This window comes from Mastacembelus armatus, chromosome 18 (assembly GCF_900324485.2).
Source record: "Mastacembelus armatus chromosome 18, fMasArm1.2, whole genome shotgun sequence".
In the NCBI taxonomy this organism is placed as follows: Eukaryota; Metazoa; Chordata; class Actinopteri; order Synbranchiformes; family Mastacembelidae; genus Mastacembelus; species Mastacembelus armatus.
This window is the reverse complement of record NC_046650.1, coordinates 14416376-14437125: the sequence shown is the minus strand read 5'-3', so window position 1 is coordinate 14437125 and position 20750 is coordinate 14416376. Positions and strand designations below refer to the sequence as shown.

The 20750-nt window shown below is 39.8% G+C and overlaps 1 protein-coding gene across 4 annotated transcripts in view; it reads right to left on the bottom strand.

The window, feature by feature from the left end:
* LOC113136086 (receptor-type tyrosine-protein phosphatase delta) overlaps positions 1-20750 on the bottom strand; it is a 312879-nt gene that overhangs the window by 189512 nt on the left and 102617 nt on the right. For all 4 annotated transcript variants that reach the window (XM_026316526.1, XM_026316545.1, XM_026316554.1 and 1 more), the window contains exons 5-6: positions 4818-4890; positions 1429-1537 (exon numbers count right to left, since the gene is read on the bottom strand). The gene's annotated coding sequence lies outside the window, so the exon portion shown is untranslated. The remainder of the gene's footprint in view (positions 1-1428; positions 1538-4817; positions 4891-20750) is intronic.

Genomic DNA, 20750 nt, shown 5'->3' with positions numbered 1-20750 from the left:
TCTTATTAATGGATTCAAACATGGATACTGAGCTGTATTAGTGACATCTTCTACTACTGTCTGCAGTACCTCACCCAATCTAGTGTGACCTCTCAGCGGATGCTGTTTTATGTTTGCTCTTGACTTGCTCTTTCTTCTTTGTTGGTGTTGTTTCATGACTCATTTATTTTTCACTTCTTCTGAGAGGCTTCACATAAAATGTAAATGCTTCAAAGTGTGGCTGAAAAATATTTTCCAAAGCAGCAAAAGGAGAAAAAAAGCCATGACATTGTTGGTAATGATACTTTTAAAGATGTATGCCATTTAATGAAACGCAGATAAAAAATGCTATGGACAGACTATGTCAAGGAATTATACATCATGAAAACTTTGACAAAGTTCTTCGCAATTTGAAATATCTTTTGTCTGTGAATACTAGCTAATAGCTGATTCTTACTTATCTCCCAGTAACATCACCCAAACTAAGTTGATGATACACAACTTATTTGACATCAGCTGAAACAGTGCTCAGCATGTCACTGTGTTTGATCCAATTCTGGTCTGCTGCATGTTCCAGAGTCCAAAAATGATTATCTATATTATCTATTTGACTAATCTTATCTCAAAAGGACTCTTTAAACCCACTTAGTCTATTAAACTCAATTTGAGCGGGACACTTCGGTTTAGGATGCATGGATGTGTCAACTTCCAAATAATAGCTGATCAATTACCTTGTGAGATCCATATGAATGTGTAAATGTGTGATGTGGGTGTAAAGTGTAGTAGATTATCATGTCAGGGGTTTGGGTGTAGAAAAAAAAAAGATCCCGAACATTAATAATTAGAGGTTTGACAGCTTTCCGTTACAGATTAATCTAGATTGACTTTCACAACCTCCACCAATCAGCTTCATAAAATTGAAAAGTTTAAAAAATGCATCAAAGTCGTAGTGATTCTTCGATTAATTTGGGAGGAATTTTAACGTCTTAGAGGGGCATTCATCTTTTTACTGTAAACTCTGTTTCTGTTTGCCTTGTGAAGGACGCGAACACGGGACCTAAATTAATACTGTTACGAAACACAGGCTTATGTCAGTCACAAAATGAAAATTCAGGGTTTCTTTTAGACATTCACAAAATCAAAAGCCACAGTTCAATCTAAAAACGAGTCATTGGGTTTGGTTTAGAAAGGCTCTGCTACACTGTTCTTTGGCTTTTCAATGAAAATGCTGTTCCAGTTTATTCTAAAAGCAGCTTTTCTCATATTAAAAGCTTAAAGTGAAGAGAAAAATGCTGCTGCTTATTTTGCAATTACTCTTTTTGTCTAAAGAATTAATGAGATAAAGTTGTAACTAAATGCGGCACCACAAATGTGAAGTTGAATATGAAAAAGCTTATCTGAGGAAAACAGCCGCCTTAAGGATTGTGTGGTTTGTTAAATAATACTCACCAAGAAATGAGGCTGTTTTCTGGGTTCATGCAGGTGCCAACATGCTGCCTGATGCTGCCGTTTGACCTCGCCGACACACCGCTGAAATGAATGCCCCCTTTGCCCCCACCTAGGAGATGAAAAAAAAACAAAAAAACATGACGTCTTCATTGGATGCAAACAAAACAAAATGTGACGTGAAGCTTGGTTGGAAAAAAAACAAAGCAGTATGTCAGGACCACAAACTGCAAAGACTGAAATATGACCACAATAGTTTCTACCAACAGTATCAGCTAATGGTAATAAACTTATTGCCTGGAAGGCTTAGTCCATCAGTGGGTGAAATGTATTTCTAATATTAGCATGAGTTTTGAGGACTATTTTCAACAGTGCATTTACAGTATTTACTGTTAGAGAGAGCAGGCAAAGGGTGAAGATACTTATGAAGAAAAGCACAAATATTTCAGGTTTATTCACTTTGTAATGTATTTTTTTAATTTTTATTCATTTTTTTATTTTTTTGTGTCTGTTGTGGCTCTCAAACAGCCAGCTTGCATTTTTTACCATCTCTTTTTATGTTCTGCTGAATATGACAAAAGACACCAGAGAGTGAATAAGGGGACCATAGCTGTAAAATAAACTTCACACACTTAAGTGCCACATCGTTTTTATAGTACTGACAATTTTTATTAATATATTTCCCAAGATGTCTCATAGATAGCTAGGGCAAACCTATTATCGTTGTATAAATTCACTGTAAGTCTGAATATGCAAATTTTTCTAACTCCTTTTTTTTTTTTTTTTCCTCTGTTTGTAGACTTGTGCTAGAGCTGACCATAAAAAACTAAAATATTTTGGGTGCAAAACTCTTAGGTGAAATCCAAGCTCAAAATAATTGCCCCAGGTCAATCTAAAAGACCTCACTTTACATCACGGTGGCATCCCTTTACTGTTATTAGAAATTATCCTTAGCCTTTTTCAACTCATAAAGGCATATTTGCATAGAATTATTTACATAGAAATGAGACTAAATCTGACGTGCCTCTGGCATAGCTTATGTGCATTTGCATAACGTTTCCTGTGCAGGTGATAAAGCAGTATTAAGTCTGGATTACAGGATTTGATTTTTGTGTGTGTGTGTGTGTGTGTGTGTGATTGAATATACTGTATACTTAGCTCTGTACCTGAATATGAGCAAACTGGAAGGTGTTTTGGCGTGACTCCCTATTGCCAGCAGGGCCAAAGAGAACAGTGTGCAGTGCCATGTTATTCATGTGACCTCATGAAAGTACAAGTCCCATCAAGTAGTATAATAAATCATCTCAGTCAGTGCTGGCCCATAACACAGGCTCTACTGCACAAACATACGCACGTTTTTGCTACTCATAACGGAATATATCACATTTGAGAATAAAAGAACACAATTATATCAGGTATCAGGTTGCAGAACAAATATGTTCGTGTGTATATGTATATACTGTATATATATTAAGAATCAGTATAGCAGTAACAGACTGTGGTATGTGGCAATCTATCTTTTTTCCTAATTAGTTATTTCTGTAAAAAGGCAACATAACAGCATAGACTTTGGAAAGTTTTTTTTTTTTTAAAGCTTCTCGACTCATTGCTATTCTAAACCAGGTCACCTGCTACTGCTCTAAATTCTGCTTTATATAACAGAACTTCATCTGACAGGTGTAGGGCTCGTATGTACCCACCGTTCCCAGTAAAATGCACTACAAGTGTCTGTAAGGCTTTCTCTCCAAGAAGAAACAGCAGATGCAATTTAAATTTAATGCCTTAATGGTTCTTGAACAGGGCATTCAAATGGCCTCCAACAGACTCTGCAATAGGGACAATTTTGCCGCTGTCATTTACAATATTTCAGGCAGAAACTTAGTCTACCTCACTTGTCTGTACTTAACTGTTTTTGTCTTCCTTTTTCACAGAAGCTACAATTCTTGCCGTCATCTTTTATTTAAATCACCTTTGCTAACACCAGAGCCTCAGCAAAATTTTCACAGTAATTGCCACAAGGGACAGAGGGCATCATAGGTGTGAAATACTCTGAGTAGGCTATTTGTAGGCTATAATTACTTTCAAGTATCTACACTTAGCTTTTTAACACACCTAAATATATTTGAGGCTGCCAGCCAGAATGTGAAACAAAAGCAAGAGCCACGTCACAGTAAAAGACTCTTGGTTAGAAAAGATATGCCATAATTTGGTCTTGAAATAGCACTTCTGCAAAACTTTCCTTGCAGGTGCGTTTAATGTGCTCTGGAAAGCCTACAGACATGCAGAGAAATGTTTTGGTGTGTACTGGCCCCTGCCCAGGGAACACTAACTCACAGCAACACAAATGCTCCAATTACAGCTGCACCCACAAAGCCTCTGGAGGAAACCACGGCACTACTCAGTGATCTTAAAAACAGCACTTGATGGAAGGGAATGTCATTCTGGTTCCAGTAGGACCTAACCTGTACTTTTAAATTTTCCAGCTAGAACATTATGATGATGATGATATATGTGCTCGTGCAAACATGTGAGTGCAGTATGAAGCTATAATTGGTATGTGACAATATAATGGAAAGCAGATGGTATTGTCACGTTTTAGCGGTTGAGTCACTGTGTGCAGTTGCATATGGGTCACCTGTACTACAGACTAGCTTAGTGCTGATTTTTAGTCTCTTTAGTCTCTTTGTTCTCTCCTGTGTGATATACATGTGGACCCATACCGCTACAAAGTGCTAATAGCACCTGGGATTCTTATTTCTGAATGGTGGGAGAAGTGCCAGTGGGTGTGCCAGCTAGGCAGCCTTAATGTGAAGGCAGATCTCTTCTATAAACAGGAGAGCAGCAGTAGAGATTCCAGCACTCTAGAGGGCACCATTAGCATGCTTTATGTGTATCATTGTGTTATACAGAGCAATGCCTGATATTTGTCAAGCAATTTAGCACCTCTCCAATACAGTGCTCAGGCAACAGCAGGACAGTCGACTGTATAATACTGTATAAACACAGGTAGTGTTGCTGTTCTACAATTTGTAGAACATCCAGTCTGGGTCAATAAAAAGAAATCTAATGTAACTCAATGTTTTATTTCATATTAAATAATCAAAATCAGACTGCCAAAAAAACCCAATGTGGTGTAACTGAACAATAGATCATGTGCAGACATTGATTCTTTCTATACATGCATCTATACTAACAGCATTTAGTTGTTTGACCCTTGATTCAATTGCTATGAGGTGATGTTATTATCTTGTTTATATTACTAGGTGCACTGACATTTGAAGAGTGAAAACAGGATTTTGGCCACTGATGATTGCTGTAGATGGAGTGCTTTAATAAATAATACAATTTCAAGGAAGTATTGGATTCTGGATTTACACCAACGTGGCTCTTACCTGTTTGGAATAAGCAGTTGCGATTGCTGTCTTAGACCAGAGTGATGAAAGAAGAGAACTCCTCAGAATCTCCCTGAGAGAAAAGAGAGAGAAAAGGAGGTCAGGATGTGTTGTGCTTTACTGTAATGAAGCATTGTCCTCACAAAATACTTGGAACCAACATACACTGTAACCTACTGTATGTGCCTTGTCGTGTTATCGGCATAGAGTAGTCTCATTAGGTTCTTAAACATGTTTGATGTGCTTTGAGAAAATGATTTACCAATGAGCATAGTGAGATCTGCTAAAAATAGACTCCTGCATGAACACTGACACCTCCACCAGTGAAGACAGAAAAGCAGGATATTTGGTTGTCTGCTTGTAACTAATAATTTCTGACAGTGATTCTTTCTCATACACCCTTAGCTGTGTGCAAGAAAGCATGCGTATGCGTCTGATGTACACGAGCGATACACTATGCATACGCAGAACTTTAATTTCGTCAACCGCTGCATTCAGATTACAACAGACTACAAAATAATACCATGGGAAGGGAGCCTAAATGTCCGAGGAACATAGATGTCCTTCTCATTCTGACAAACACACTCACACATATTGTTCTGCCACATTTATTTCCCATATTTTGAAGACCAAGCTAGCCTCAGTGATGGAAGTAGCTCTGACTATCCTCATTGTGCACCAGTGATTGACAAATCCGAGCCTGTGTTTATCTTCCATTACACTTACACTGTTAAATGGATGTTGGATGCTGGGTACACACTGCCCTTCCTATCTCTTGTCACCATGCAATGTTCTGCATCTTCAAAGTACTGCAAATGTAAATCTAGACTTTTTGCATCTGCAATCCCACTTCACATTTATTTTACTTTGCCAGAGCACTTGATATGCAAAAATCGTGTTTACTTTTGAGATCAAAGTTACTTTCTCACAGCCCCTTCTTCATTTTCCTCATCTAAAAATGGACTCCTTTCATTATGCAAACCAACAAAGAGCAGCGTCTGCTCACGCAGCCTATTCCAAGCATACTGATTAATTAGCTTGTATAATTAACTTAATGATTTAGAGAAACATGGCCATGGCCACCTAAGAAGCTATGCTAATGTTCTCCTGTCTATAGCAATTAAAATGCCCATAACTTAACAATGTTGGCTTACAAGTACAGATAACACTGTGAGGAAAGTATGCGATGCAGTAATCGATGTAGCATTGTATTAGCTGATGTTGTATGTACACCGTGTACACAGGATTGTACCTGTCACATTGTGACATAGATACTACTGTAAATACTATTTGCAATGCAGTTTACTTGCATTGCATATCATGTTTGTTTTAAATAACGCAGTATTTTCTAGAAGTGCAGACACCACAGGAGGACTGAGATCTAATCAAGTGTTCCCATTTCTCATTATGATGATTAACTTCAGAGGCAGCAGCAAGCTTACTGCACTTTAGACCTCAGAGTTGAACTGTGATGTACTGAAAGAAACTGAAAGTGTGATACTGTAGCGGTTTTTAGTTTCACAAGGAGAAACTTTGTCATCCATCTATCTCATTATGCCATGCTATATATCTTCCACCAGTTATGTTAACTCATCCTCTGTGTGAGCACATATTACGAAGTGCATGCAGTTGTGCACTTTACAGTTTCCATTAAATGTGATTCAAACAAGACAGTACCTCTGCTCTCTGACAGTAGTATCAGCATTCCTGGCTGCATTTCAGACATAAATCGCCCGTTTATGACCTTCCCCTGAACAGTAACCAACAGAGACACCAGCCAGAGTCATAAAACCACCAGAATGTTGAGGTGGAGGTGAAGATATTACTTATCCATCCATGACTTCTAAAAACGCCAGTCAAGTGGGAACAGTTAAAAAAACACCTTCCCTATTTGTTTATTTTTTTAGTGGTCTGATTAAATATTGTGGAGATCACACTGAGTCATAGCCTGGTAATTTACTACACACTTTGCTGCTGACAAAGCATGGGAATTATGGGACCACTGGGCCGGTACAAGCCACACAGGAAATGGACTGTAGTATGGAGGGTTAGTTTAACATTTATTGAAAGACCATAGTAAAACCAGCTTCAGGTCTGTGATAAAAAGTGGCAGATTGCTACTTTAGAAATGTCAGCAAAAATGCTATCGATGTTTTGAATAAAGAATACCGAATACTGTAAATACTAGTTGGGCAAGAATATACTAAATATTTTTGAAACATTCTGGTGCTTTTCACATTCAGTAGAAACCAGGCAATGATGGACTCCATTCAGGGTCATGTTTCTGGACAGCTGGCCAACGTAAGTCCAATATTCCCAATCTAGTTAGTTCTGTTTTGGTCTGCACCAGCTCGTAAAGTACTAAATGCTCCACTCTGTGTTCAGCAGCTGTCTGTCTACAGTCTGGTGTTGGCATGGTAGTATACAGTGTGTCAATCATAGCTTTTTTTTCTCTATATACGGCTTCCTGCTGCGACAAAATCGAGGTTGAAGAAACATCAGTCACTGCAGCTTTAAGTCATCACGCTAAGTTTGTCTACATGTTTGCTTTACTACACATTTTGAGCATAACAACAGTTGAGACTTCATTATAGCACAGACACAGTATGGTGTCAATATCTGTTAAATAATCTATAAGAACCACAGCTAGAGGTGAAATATTAGAAAACCTTATATCTTATTTCTGTTAGCAAAGTATGGATCAGCACACTGACCCAAAGGATTACCACTAGATACTAATATAAACTATGGGTATTAAACAACAAGATTCATTGTAAAACTGGTAATTTACTGCCTTTTCCATTTCCAAGTTCCAGTACACTCCATATGCCTCTCCCTGAGAGCCCGTTTAATGAAACAATGTAAGGCAAATGTGTCATTAGACTTTGCAGCGCTCCCTAACACACTAATTGCCGCACAGACTTGGAAACAGTCTGTTTGTGTCTGTGTCTGCATGTTGCCAGCAGGTGTGATGCTTTTTGCTTGTTTGAGGAGAACATTGCAGTCCCGAGTTTGACACCATTGTGTCAAAAACTCTGTGCTCAGCTCGTCAGCTCTGGTGCGCTGTGCCCAAACAAGCCAGCTAAAAATGAGCATTTGGGAAGTGATCTGCCTTTCACTTCCCTCTCTCTCTCTCTGTAACAACAGCTGCTTCAGTTGCACCGGGTAGTGTCACTGTCAGATGTAGATGGAATTAGTTATATAGTGCGTCATACAGTATATGTCTATTTAGAGCTGACATCATGCAACCAAAAAAAGATATGCTTTGGGTGGGAGGATGTTTGATATTTTAGACACATTTGCATAGGTTTGCCATAATCAGGCTGATGTTGATGAGATATCACATTTGCCATGCAGACTGTCACAGCGAGAAACATTCCCATCCAAACCCCAAACTATGATTTCTAAAAAAAATCACTTTATGAAGCAGCAAATTTTACATATGAGTTAAGTGCATATTCGACAAAAATAGCCAAGTGTGAGTGCTTAACTGCTAAAATTGTCAACCGGTGTTGATCCACCAGACTGAAGAGTATGGAAAGCAGCTGCTGTGCTGATGAAGAATACTGTAGGTGAGTACTAACCTATATGTTATCTTGCCCTGGTCTGAAATCAGAGCCATCTTATCAACAGAGTTTTCTGTCATCCTAAAACTTTCCATCATTCTGAAACTACTCCTCCCTGAAGGCTATCATAATCTGCTCAGTGTGCATAATTTCAATCATTCAAATATCCCATCAACACAACAGGATAAGCATGCTGTCAGTGCAATGAAGGGAGTGAGTGAGATAGTTAGACAGAAATTGAGAGGATGTGCAGCAGAAAAGCAGGAGGGCATTAGACGATGAAAGATGAAGAGGGTAAATAAGGAGAGATCAGGTGAGCTGATGAAGGGAACAGATAGACGCAGCAAGAAAGGATAAGAAGAGGGAAAACACATTAAGGCTAAAGTGGGAGAGTGGGATAAAGACAAGGAGAGAGGAAGAGAAAAAAAAAAGGATGGCTCCATCTGCCTTTGACACCCTTAGGAAACTCTATGCCAATATATTCTGTCCCTTTTTTCCAGTCAACGTTGGCGAAGATGATAGCACTGATCATTTTCTTAAAAGACTGCTTTTCCTGTCATGGGTTCGCCTCATATCATTAAGATGACTGGATGAGTTTCCTGTAAAAGCTTTCTCTTATGTCTGCCATAGCTGCACACTGTTAGATTGCCTTGCACATTCTTGCCTTCCTTCATTTGGTGAGACTTGTCAAACCTTTTATGCATGGGTATCTGTCACATTGATTTCTAGCGATCAGCTCTGTTTTTAGGTCAGATTTAATGAATGAGGGGCAGAGGCAGGGAACAAAATCTACTCAAAGCCCTACTGAATTGTGACCCATCAGAGGGGAGTGGGTACTGTATTTCCACATGGATTGAGTTTCTTTGTAATTGCAAACACGTGCTCATCAATCAAAACCAGGTAATTCCATCACAATCACCGCCTTTATGACAGATATTCTATTTCTATTGTCTTGATGCATTGCTTCTTTGATGCTCACACCCCCGGGTTTACCTAAGGAGTCACCATCTGAAATGGTATGCGCACTGGGAGGATAATACAGTAAATATATATTGTTCTCCAGATTGTTCACATTTTCTCTTCAATAAATCCTCTTGTCACTGTGTGAATCTATAGAAAGTTTGGGCTGCCCTGTGTCTCTGTCTATTATCCAGCCAGGGATCAATTTATCACCTTTGAGGAAAAGGAATCAAGGCATTAGGGGATTCTTGCTATCCCTTTGATTTATGTAGTCTGAGGAGAGGCAGGCCATTTTGGTTCATGCAAATTCTTCTCAGCCTGCCCCTCCTACCTCCTCTTTATGTTGAATTAATTTATTTGGCAGTGAGAGGAAGAGTGGAATCTCTAAGTAAATCAAGTGGTTTGAGTATAAATGTGAAGGTTATTCTTGTTCAAGTGGTAATGACGGGGCTGTGTAAATGCACTGACCATGTATCAAAGGGGATAATCCCCTTTCAGTGAGAGCTGAAATTAGGGTTGTTGGATTTAACTATATTCCTTAGATTCATGTATAGTCAGCACAGAATTAATTTTTCATAATGGCTGTCATGCAGTTCTAAGCCTTAACCACTAGTCTGTACTATTGGTCTAGCAAATCTTTCCTTTGCTCTTGTGACCCATTTTTTTTTTTTTTTTTTTTTTCCCCATGTAAGGAGCTGCAGGAATGTAGCTGCCCCACCTTACCTGCACTAAGTGGCTACCTCATCTTGGCAAACGAACTACAGCTCCTGCTGTATAACCCCCTCATTTGTAATTGTCCTCGTGTAAATGATGGTCTCGGGATGGGGCTTGTGGGAAATGTATTTCTTGTGAAGTAGCAAAGGCTCCATGGGGTGTGATCGAGTGTTGCTGGTTTTGCATAATGGTTACAAGTCAGGTCTGGAACATTGCATCACGCATTATTTGGCATACAAGTGTGAATCTGGTGTGATTCAGCCTTTTATCATCAGACTCTATAAAATAGCAGGGAACAGGGAGAGGAAGCTCTGTTTTATGGTTACAAAGGGCTATTTTATTTTTAAATTATTTATTTCATTTTATTTTATTTATTTATTTATTTATTTTTTTGTAAGTTGTGTCTGTGCATAAGCCATGAATGTGTTGTTGCATACTCGTTTGGACAATTGAGAGAATATAGAGTAAAATACGAGGCAGCACATAACACATATATCTTTAGCAGTGTTTACAGATATTTACAATAGCTTTTATGTCACATACATTTCAGTCCTTTGTCCAATTTCCTTTTCTGTGTGAGTCTTAACTACAAGCTGTGTGCAGACTTCACAACTCACTTGCCACCATCTTGGCTCTTGTCCACACACATCCCTCCTCATAACGAATGAGCCCACACCAACCAGCAGATTTCTCCAGCACCTTCCAGTACTGTCACATCTTTGTCATCTTCTCTCTACTACACCCTCTTACTCTCACTTCCTCTCCTTTTTTTTTTTTTTTTTTTCCTGTTTCTACCTTGTTTAGGCACACTCTAGCTTTTCTTGTGGCAGAGAGCATAAGACTCTCAGTTTGCTGAGTGGGCAGTGGGGAGTGGAGGAGGGAAGCAGAGAAATAAAAAGAAAGACAGAAGGAGAAAGGAGGAAGAGAGTTATCTAACAAGATTAAAGGAGAACAACGGAATGGAGAGCACTTAAAATACTCATGGCATGAGCCCTCTTGCAAAAAGGAGGGGATGACTAACAACGACTGAATCACTCTTGAGGCTGTTTCTACACAATATGCTTTTTTCTCACCTTGTCCCTCTCTCTCTCTTTTTATTGCCACCTATGTCTCTCTTTCACTCGACTTCTATCTGCTTATTTCGGCATCATTTTCACTTACTAGCCAGGGGGATTTGATGGATCTCAGTGGAGTCATGTTAATAATGTGTGTGCGTGTGTGTGTGAGAGAGAGTGCTGGTGTTAATTAACTAGTGAAAGGTATTCATTGGAATGACAAGAGTTTCCACCAGCATAGCTATACTGTAAGCCTTGGGTGAATATTGTTAGAGAATAAGAAAATGAGTGGGTGAGAAAAATCACTGGTGAGAATGGGTATAGGTGAGTGTGAGATGTGATTTGATGTTTCAGAAGTAGAGGACTGGGGCTCTGGTGAGAAAATTTTGAACAAAGCAGGACTAAATAATGGGTATATTTGTACAAAAAGAGAGAATGAGCGAGTATCAGAGATTTGGGAAAATGTTGAGCAATCCAGTGTATAGCTCGGGGGGGTTTTGGTAGGTGATGAAGTATGTCCTGTCAGGAATTGGGCTGGAAAAACTTCTTGGCCCACTGCTGCTCCAAACTACAGAGGGAGAGAGCAAATGAATAAATTTCATAGCAAGGCCAAAGAAATTTCTGAGCTGCCCTTACTGGTCTATTAGACAAGTGCATGTGTATTGAGATGTCAAACAGCAAGTAAGAACAAATACCCTTCTCCTCAGCCTTCACCATTTGGGAATTAGAAAGGTGGAAAAACATGACAAATTTTATCAGAGCAGATCGAACTTCCAGGAGAGAATAGCACTTCAAATGATCAGCGTGCCTCACCAGATTCTCTGTCCATCTGACTCACAAAGAGAGGGACTGTCTGGCAGCTTGGCCGAAAACACTCACACAGACGCGCTCTCTTGCTCACAGGTGTAGGAGCACACTGGATTTTGCACAAGTACACGCAAAACTTCTTCTGCCATACTCCCTGTCTTTTACCAAAAACACATATACACAAGAGGCATCAACCTCTTTTTGTCAGTGGAGACATGACATCTCTTTATCCAAATCTTGACAACTGTCTACATTTTGAGGAGATTTTAATGCTGCAAACTAATGTGTTTATGCTTTCTATAAAAAGATCTGACTTGTTGCATAATATCTGTGGATGAGGTCTCTGGAGTTGCCGCTGCCTCTCTTTTTATATCACATAACAAACATGTGATGGCAGTGGGAGAGAAACTCTCCTGCCTTTGTAAACATGGCACCATGTGAATATTTCACTCACAGCTTCTGCTTATTGAGCATTCATTCCTTTTGAATCACCACTTCTTCCAAAGTGGAGAGAAGGAAACATATTGAAACAAATAAATAATGTGAATTTGTGCTTGTGTAACATGGCATGATGTATTCTGTTGTCCTCGCCAAGACATGGCACGTCATTGATGGTTAGGTAAGGGAACATTTTATTGTTAGTAAGATCATGGCAGTCTGCACAAAGTAGTGATGACTTGGCCGCCTGGTGTTTTTGGTGCTGACTTTCCAAAGAGAGATTCAAAAGAGCGTTTGGGATTTGGCAGGAAGGCTTTGGTACACTGGGGATCTGAGTGCTACAGTTTTGAACTCTGTATCATGACAAGAATCATTAGGCAGGGATAAAAATTAGATGGAATACCTTAAAGGCCTAATCAGTTGTTTACAATGGCAGAGAGGGGAGGATGAGGAGGGTGGAAGAGGAGGGAATAAAAAAAGTAAAAGAAGCCTTTACAGATGAAGGAGGGTTTAAAAAAAACCTCAGTGACCAGACAGTGCGCTGGTATATTCTGAATTCTCTCAGACACACTCCTGACGTGTGACAGCGAGGGACAGATGGGAAAGCAGAGGGAGAAATAAATGTAAAGGCAAAGGAGAGGGGGGATAAAGGAGGAGTGGAACTGTTTGAGGGAAGGATATAGGAAGAAAAGGTTCAAGAAAGCAGAAGACAGACAGCATCTATACATGACCTGAGAATACTTTCATGTTTGCTCAGGTGCCCTTTAGCAAGGCGCTCTGACCGCTCCAATGAATCTACTCATTGGCAAACACTACAGCACTGGGCAACGTCCAGGTGCGAAGATGATGTGAATGAGAGTGACCCTTTTTCTTTCTGAAACTACTCCCCAAGGCTGTTCCTGTAAATACAAACATGTTCTCGGTCAACATGCCTTGTCTGAGGATTATGCTTTAAAAAGAGCAACTCGGATTGAGAAGGATAAGGTGAGATCAATGGAGCGACGAAACAATGGCAACGTAGTGTAAGTCACATAAAGGATAAGGAAATAGAGAAGGTAACGTAGAACATGAGATTATTTTAGCTTGGGATACGCCAAGCAACATGCATTTACATCAGAGAAGACTTTAAGGTCAAGGACATCATGCCTCCTGTGATTGCAGCTGATCACCATGCACCATGCATTGACAGAATACTAAAGGGAAAGTCACATCGCTCGATGAAGGTAGAAGTGAAGGAGCAAAGAAAGGAAGGTGGCAAGGAGAGACAAAGTGTCTAGAGGCAGCATGAGGATACATGGCAGAATATTAAATTGTGGGGTGTATCCTGAAAGTGGTACAAGACAGAAACACATCCAGGGAAGGAGAATGCAGTCAAGAAGAAGGGAAATTGTGTGAGTGAATCTTAGAGAGAGGGGCTATTCACCTCGTGCTGATATGGGGAAGGAGTGAGGGAGGGAAGAGAGGAAAAGGAGGGAGGAGACAGTCTGAAGGTGAGGAGTGTGCAAAAGAGAGATAGGGGTTCTTACTCTTCTCTGCGAAAAATGAGAGACAGGTGAGATAGAGGAAGAGTGAATAGGAAAGAATGGTGAGGAGACTATGGAGGAATCTGGGACAAAAGGAGAGTGCAGAAGAAAAATTTTTGGAGAGAGATAAAAATACAGAAAGAGACAGAAGGAGAGACATTCTGAACAAGTCCAAACTATCACACCACAACACACTTATCTCCCAAAATGCAGACAGTACATTATCACCACTGGCACTAAAAACAACCTGAATCATCAATAAATGAAATCCAGCACAGGTAAACACGATGCAGTGTTTCACACTCAGGGGTATCAGCTAGGACAAAGGAAGTGTGATGTGAGAGGATACAGCCGTGCAGACCGTTTCCTCATTATCTGCTGTGTGTTAGTTATTAACATGGTGTCCATTCGAACATCTAATTAATGCAGATAGTCAAATGCCAACCCTGATGAAATACCATGATGAGGGATTAGCTGGAATAACAAATGCTCTGACTGGTACAACTTTGTCTCCCTGATTAGGTGACCGAGGGAGAAAGAGAAAAGCATTTCTGGATCACTTTAGTCTGTCCTTTTCCTTCCCCTCGCTCCCTTCACATCTTTCTCCATAATGAAGACTTTTTCCTTCTGTCCTGTGGCCCGATTCTCCCAGCTTTCCTCCCCTCTGTCGCTGTGCTGTCCTAATTCCATTCTGATAGATGGAGAAGGGGAAGAGGCTCATTAAAAATGGCTTTGCTGATTGTGCTGCTGCTGTTTTTATCAGTGAAAAGTCCTGTGTGTGTCTGTGTGTTGTTTGTGGTCAGGTTTTTTTTCCCCAGGTGCTGTCAGAGGGAGCAGTGGGGTGGTTCAGTCTGTGGTGTAAGCTGAATCATTATTTAGAACATTTTGCTGCACTGTTTTGCATCAGAGTGTTGGCCCATATAAGATCTACATGATACTTCATGAAATGAGAACAGGCCTGAGAAAACTAGGATGTGGCTGTTAGAGGAGGAAAGACCAAGGCCAGACTGGCAATGGTAAATGCATCAGATCTTGAGCAGGGTGAGAGTGTATGTGGTATTTACTTCACGTTGAGGGAACAATAGATGAAGCGGGGTGAGAGGAGGGAGATGAACCAGAACAGACAGATCTATAATACATTGCATTTCCTTCCTAGAGGCAAGTGTCCTCTAACAAATCAAACATAACCAAACTAAGTGCCCTTTTCATGGAGGAGAGCATGTTATTCCGACATAGTTGGGGAAAGAAGGATTTGCTGTTGGAACAAAGAGCAGTGTGTTCTGACATATCTGGAGTGTTACCTCAAGGATCATCGGGGACTTTAAGTCCAGTCTGTATATGATGCAGCCTCTTGAAGAAATATAAGGACATTTAGGAAAATACACTTAGGTACTGCTGCCTCTCATGTTTGTACCAATGCAATGTGTTATAATTTCAATTTAAAGGATGTCCATGTTCTTCAAAATGCAAAACGTTCAATGCAAAACGTTCAATCCAAAGTCAATCCAAATTTTTTGCCGTGTTTTATGAACCCATAGACAATTTCCACAACTGCAATAGCATTAAGCAAATATGGACTAAATGGAGTATAATTGACTTAAAACACCTGGGGAAACATTAATATGTAAAAGGACCCAGTCATTCTTAGATGTGAATTTCAAAGCAGGTTGTGTATGCATTCATTTGTAATCTGAGATAAATTGTGGATTTTAACAGACGTGGAAGCCAGTAAATAGGTTTTACAATAGATATGTCTGCAGAACACTGTAGTGCTGATACAGGACAGACACTGAGGCATGATATATGGAAACTCTACAAACAAGAAAATAGTGATGCCCCCATTATGTGTAATGTGAACTGTTCATCACTCTGACTATATCTGAAACCTTATAATATTGCCGCATACACTGTCCAGTAAAAGCTTGCTGCTGAAAGGTGTTTTGAAAGACCACACCAAAACGCAGACGGGAGTTTTGTGTTTCTCTGAAACCATCTGTATTTTGAAACCCTGTGAAAAACATAATTTCCTTTCTGATTACTGACCTTTTGTAATTGCCAAAGTAACAGTGTCACTGTCCATAAGCTAAATGACATGTATGGCTGTAATCAGTACCAGCACATGACTCAGGCTGAGAAAATCTGAGGCTTAATGTTAATAAAAGACTGTGGTTGTAGGTAGATTCCTCTGTTGTTCATCATCATCAGATGCATGCATTTGTTTATGGGTAATTATAGCATTTTATTGTATTACATTATCCATTCATTTTCATTTATGTAGTTTGCTATAATAACAAATATATCTAATAGTTCAAATGAAAAGTACAAACACAAAAAAATACAGTCCTTGCTAAAGATAGATATTTTTTTCTTTAGCTGATTTCTTATTTGGCCTTGTAAATCTGATAGTGATAAATGTGTTTACTTACAGCAAATATTTATGGTACATTTAAGAAGCTGGAACCAGTTGTGGTTTTAGATTTTTTGCTAAATGTATGATATGAATCAACCCATGATCTTTTCATAGGTTGTCAATTCACTCAGTGCTACTTGCACAGTAAATCCTCTTTTACACCATATTCACAGGTAGAATCTGTATAAATAGCTTTCATTTCCAGTGTCCTTCCTCCTGAGATCCAACACGTATAATACTCTTACACCTAAGGGATCTGCAGCAGAGGCATAATCTCACACATGTCATTGCTGGGAAGAATATTGCCTTTGTGCCATCAACAGCCATGTGCTCCAGTGCATCTCTTCAGATATATAAAGACTTACGGCTTTCACAGATGCATGCAGTTGTAAGGTATGGATATGCAGACACAGATGCTTAATTGTACAATAGTCCTATAGTCTGTGCATGGTAAATATGTTACCACGGTGTAGAAGTACCACTGCTCAAGTGTGTTGAACAGGCTATTTCCAAGAGCCGTAAGACATCTCGTCATTTTGCTGCTAAAGTTACCATTGTTCTTTTTCATGAAGGTGATTCAGTACACCATCTAAAGCTTTCCATCAGTAAATTAAAGAAAAAAATATCAGTGTCAGTTTGTCTCACTCAGGTTTGGTTCACTCTCACGCTCTGAAGATGACTGTTGCCTGTATTCTTTCCTTTCTTTTTTCCCTGGTCCTCACTGTGCACACAAAACTGCCAATTAGTTAATGGTGGACAGTGAGGCAGGAGTCTGACCTATTTGCTTCAAAGCCTAGTCCTAACAATTCAAGGCTGTAAAGAAAGTGGGAAAGTACTTAACAAGGCTGGAAAATGTGTCTGACTATGGCCAGTTTGTGGCAGTGACAGGTACTGTAAAACACTGGAGATTGATTGTACATATTATAACACATACGTGTGCTAGCACTAAAAAGCATATGTTAAATTTACCTGCATGTCACAGCCAAAGCAATCCAGTTCGCTACAGTCACTGACAACAGGCAAAGTGCACAAAAGCTTGCACAAACACCTTTCAGAGTCTGCATTTTCCTGCATGATTCACTGTGCAAAGCTTCTCTACTTGAGAAGTGAATCCTTCATGAGGTTTGTGTGTTTGTGTGTTGAGTGCAACTACATAGGATGGTTAGAAGGAGTTACAGGCTGAGTGAGGTTGTGCAGTCATGAAGTGCTTAGAATGCACAGAGCACTACACCCACATCAAACCTTCCCCAGCAGCTTTTTACTTCATAGCTGTTGTCATGCACAGTCCGCAGATTTATTGATGACCCTTAATAATACTGTAACATCTGATAAATTTGCTGAGTGGGGATGATCACAGTGATAAATAAAGCAAAAAGTAAGCTGCAGCTATGGAGTACACTGTAACTGTAATAGGAATAGTATAAGCCCGTGTGGAGATAGGGGCAAATGGAGCCTGCAGAGTGAACTGCATGCTTATTGCCTGGACGGGAGCCCTAGTTAACGGCGGTAATGTATTCTTGGGCATCAAAGGCTCAAAGTTGAGAGTTTTAAAGTAGCTCGTCACTATTGATTCTGCATGAAGAGTAGCTTCCCAGGTTCATTATATGGGAGCTCTCAACCCTTACTTTAAGCAGCAGGGCCATTGAACAAACAGGGAGTTTGGGGTGAGTCCTTTGTTGTTTTTTTAACAAAAATGTATTTAAATTATATGTTGTTTTGCATTCATTGTCTATAAAGTATAAATCAAGGCTAATGAATACTAGCACTAATGACTGTAGTGCCTGCAGCTTTTTCCACAATTAATACACATTTTAAATGAGCACAGAAAAAAAAAAACAGACCAATTGGTTGCAGTTTGTGCTGTGTACATGAAGTGTCAAATTTAGTTGTGCGAGTATGTGAGTATGCTATGGTTCTGCCTTAAAATTATGCATATTCATTGAGCTATTTTCGGCTGTTGGTCCACTTTTTGCAGTGGGAGTATTGCAAAGTACGAAAAATATGTCAAAATGTATTTATGTGTGTGCGTTTTACCGACTGCGGTAGCACCAGAAATTTTAGTTTAATTTGTTTCGAGACAAATTTCACAGTGAAGCTTAGAATGTGCTTGAACAGATGGCTGATTGTTTATGGTGGACTTGGAGAGTATTAGACAGGCAAAGTGTAAACATCAGCGTGGGCAATCAATATCTCATTAGGGTGTCTGCTTTAGTTCATGTTTTGTCGCTTTGCATTCTCCACACACACTTTATCGGATCAGTAACTACAGCCATTTGGTGTTAAGGGCAATGCAGTACATGGCACAAGATACAGGAAAATGGACCTGGACTGATCTTCACATGCTCTCTGCACACTTGCTCCTAAGTCCATCACTTTGCGATATGATCGGCATTTTGAAAAACATCCAATAAGCAAAACTTATTCACAGTGCTGAGTTTCTAGCAATGCCATCATCCTTTTTAGCATGTTTTTAGATGAAGGGAATCAGGGGTGCAAGATAGCTAGTGGTGCTGGTACACTCGGAGATAATGCAGGATGAGCCTCAGGCATAGGAGGCCTGGAAAACTCCTTGTCACTTTAGATAAGACGAAGGAAATGGGACTGGCTGCTGAGGGACCAGCTAAGTGCTTGTTGTTGTCCCTTTAGCTCTTCAACAGCAGGCAGCTATAGTGCAGCTGGACAGGCAGATGCCCATCTCAGCGCATCAGTTGTGTATGGAAATCATTCCCTAATGGGTAGTTGGAGAGTAAGGTTGATGAAAGTGGGTGTAAAGTTTGCAAGTGAATGGTTCTTCAACTGCCACACTTTGAAATTTTTATCTCACGGAAGTGGCAAGGCAAAATAAAAATGGTTGGAGAGATTTTCCATCAAGCAGAATAGCCAGATCGGTGTCCATATGTCAGCAAGCCTCAGCTCTTCTGAAGTGTCTTTAAGCTGTGCACTCAATACCTGAAAACACTTGGGTTGATACAGCTAAAACAGTCTATATATGTTTACTAAAGTGACCCATAAAATCAATCCATCCATCCATAGAGCTCTTTCTTGTCAGGGGTTGCAGGGACTGGATCTGACACCAGCTGTTATTGGGCGAGAGGTGGGTTACACCCTGGACAGAGCTGACAGATATTGACAAACACTTTACATCTATGGACAATTTAAAGTCACCAATCAACCTATCCCACATGTGCTGGAGCACTTATAGTAAACCCATGCAGACACAGAGAGAACATGCAAAACTTCACACAGAAAAACCTTAGTTGACCAATTACCAATTACACAGAAACTTCAGTTTACACATAATGAGGAGTTCAAACACTGTGAAAACATCGTTCATTGTGACTCTTTAGGGAGCTTTGCAAGGCTGTAAAAATAACCCTAATGATGTCAGTGTTATCTTGACAGCGGCTTGAGAAAAACAGTTTTTGGTTCTTAAAAAACTCAAGGTGTGTGACTTGAAATGTGCAGTTACACATCAAGATTGTCTAATCAAATTCATCTGTTCAGTTGCCTGTAGAAATGTAGGACCCAGCATTTTTGAAGCTTGATCTATACTAGTGATTACAAGTCAGATAAATCTACTGCTGATTTTCACCCTCTGTCTTTTGTGAGTCCCCCACCTACATGGTGGTGCAATATTCCTTTATTGTTGTTTATTGATTTGCTGGGTGGTGTTTGTGAAAAATCTGTTGTGAAATACGCGAAGGGGAAGTGATGTTTGTACCTGGGCATTCTTGATTAGCTCGGTCTTCAGAAACAAAGGCTGTACAGGCTGCCCAATGGCAAAGACAAGACCTAGGTCAAACTGCAGTATTATCACCTCGCGTTGTTGTATTACGTAGGTAAAGAATCATATCTGCTCTAATTACTGCTACTTAAACCCAGACTGATTACAGCAGACTCATTATTCAATTTATCATGTGTGATTGTGTAACATCACTTTCATTTTAACCACTGTAATAATCGTTCCAGAGGGGATTTAGTTTCATAATGTAAATGCTTCATGTTATTGTGAAATGGACTGAGGGGGCCTTACTTTGAATCAGAAATAAAATTCATTAGGAAATTAATATTGAAATGGGAGCAGGTAAAATTGCACTGAGTGTGTTTAACCTTGTGGGAGTCTTTAGAGGAAGAAGAGCTTCATTACAAACAGACCTGACCCCGTAATTCCCTACTTTATGTGACACATTGTTCCAGATATGTTTTGTTTATAGCGTAGCTTGATTAACAAATAACAGAACACACACAGAGGTGTGTACAAGTGCACAAACATCCCACCCACCTACCTTCCTTCATTGGAAGGTCAGCTGCTTCCCAAAATGTGTTTATTTTGAGGTTAATTGCATCAGATTGAACAGTGAAATACCATCACCTCCTGTCGCTCCCTCAGAAGATTAGCACCGAGGCCATCAGCAGGATCGATCAATGCACCAGCCAGTGGCTGCTTGAGGGATGGGAAG